Source organism: Rhinolophus sinicus, chromosome 3 (genome assembly GCF_057876585.1).
Source record: "Rhinolophus sinicus isolate RSI-liver-muscle chromosome 3, RSI-T2T, whole genome shotgun sequence".
Classification (NCBI taxonomy): domain Eukaryota; kingdom Metazoa; phylum Chordata; class Mammalia; order Chiroptera; family Rhinolophidae; genus Rhinolophus; species Rhinolophus sinicus.
Window position 1 is genome coordinate 88,370,538 of NC_142503.1, and position 1,830 is coordinate 88,372,367.

At 42.2% G+C, this 1,830-nt stretch overlaps 1 long non-coding RNA gene across 1 annotated transcript; it reads left to right on the forward strand.

Moving 5' to 3' along the window:
- The first annotated feature begins 928 nt into the window (after nucleotides 1–928).
- LOC141570391 (uncharacterized) lies at nucleotides 929–1,570 on the forward strand. The gene is made up of 2 exons (XR_012494392.2): nucleotides 929–1,026; nucleotides 1,157–1,570. It is a non-coding gene; the product is annotated as an uncharacterized LOC141570391 (long non-coding RNA).
- Nucleotides 1,571–1,830: the final 260 nt, after the last annotated feature.

The window sequence follows — 1,830 nt, forward strand, 5'->3', positions numbered from 1 at the left end:
AGTGGGGGTAGCTACCTGTCCTTGGGGACAGGAAAGCCTGTGGGGAACACTTTGCAACTACACTCCCAAATGCACAGTCATTTTTGCCATGTTTTGCCTACAGTTCTTGGAGCATCATATGCAAAGGCTGAGTTTTGTTAAAGGTAGGGCAATCTTTGTATAATTTCCTTGGAAATTGGATTGTACTAAACAGACTGGCTTTTGACAAGCCGTCCTACCTCAAGCCGGTAGATAAAATCATAGGAAGTGAAATATTGAAGACAAAGAAGAGCAGAAGAATATATTCACTGAAAGTACTCATTTTTTCCCCGATTTGTTAAATGAAGGTACTGTTTCCTCTCTCATCAGAGACCTACATAAAAACAGTTCTTTTATAGTACCCAGGGAGTTGGCAGAAATGGCTTCTGTAACTAGAGTCTATAATTCGAACAATGTCCCTACAACAAGATTGATTGAAAACTGTATAGTAAGTAAATTGCAATTCAGATCAGGGTAAAATTTTGATGAGTAACCCCACTGTCCCTTTAAACAAGTGTCAGATTTTCCTACATTAACTTGACTGAAGAATTATGTTGCCAGAGTCAAACTCTGGTGGTTTAGCAAAACCACCCCCTTATCAGAATGCTGAGATCAAGTTTATTAATCCTTACCAGCAGAGCTTATCTAAGCAATGGAAAAGGCCATTGTAATGATTATCTACCATGTGGTTTTACAAAACAACCGAAGTTTAGTGACTTGCACTTTTATTGTCTCCTGGCTGCTAAGATCTAAGGAACCCAAAGGCTTAAAGATTAATTCAAACTCGAATCATGACAACTGCCAGGATTTGGAAATTTCAGATTATAAGGACTACTGATAGCTCTCACGTGATCAGAACAATAGCTGTGGAAAAAAACTATTAGGTCACTGCATCTACGATCCCCCTGCCAGTTCTAGAGAAGCAATTAGAGCCTCCCTTGCTCTGGTGTTGTTCGGCTGTGTGCAGAGGCACAGCTTTAACTCCTTGTGGTGTTAAGGTTGACTGGGGTGAGCGACGGGGCCCTGCCCATCCAGACGGGGGAGAGGGACACCTGTCCAAGCTAAATCCCGGACTGAGCCCCTGGGTGCGCTTAAACGTGGATCTCAAACAGGACGTTCTGGGACTCTTATTTTGCAGAACCTTGTGGGAATACAGACGCAGGAGCAACACCTCGCCAAGCCCAGAGAAGATGGAAACGCTCCACAAAGGGACCAGTCTCCTGAGTTCAGCCCATGGAAAAGCCCTGCCGGTTTGAGCTCAGACATCTTTCCAGTTGCACCAGGACGCAGGTGCATGTCCTCACTTGTCAGATGGCTTTTGAATTATTTGCACAAGCTGGGAGAGTGTGTGGACTGAATGCTTTCTAGATGGAAATACAGTGTTTTTTTTAGAGACTGCACTAGAGCTTTAAGGAAATCCCTACCGTGAAGCTAATCCTAATGTCAAAGGAGAAGTTATACAAGCCAGAAAATGAGGTTTGGCGTGATCAAAACAATTTACTCTTATTCTTGTCTAGAAAATTAACTAATAAAAACTGAATTGAAAAAATGACTTCCTTTTGCCTTTTCTGACAGTTCGCACAGATTAGACTGATGGAGAGATGCCAGACTGGAAATAAATTTCTGCCCTTGGGCCCCACGTTAGATGGCTTCAGAAGCATTCCAAACAGTATGCTTGCTCCATACTGTAGCAGAAACCTAGGAGAGAGACCTTCGGATTCAATTTTGAACTTGTAGATAATTTACTTTAAAAAAAACATAATTCAAATGTTTTAGCCCAGCATAGACTGTAAACTCCTTGAGGGCTGAGAT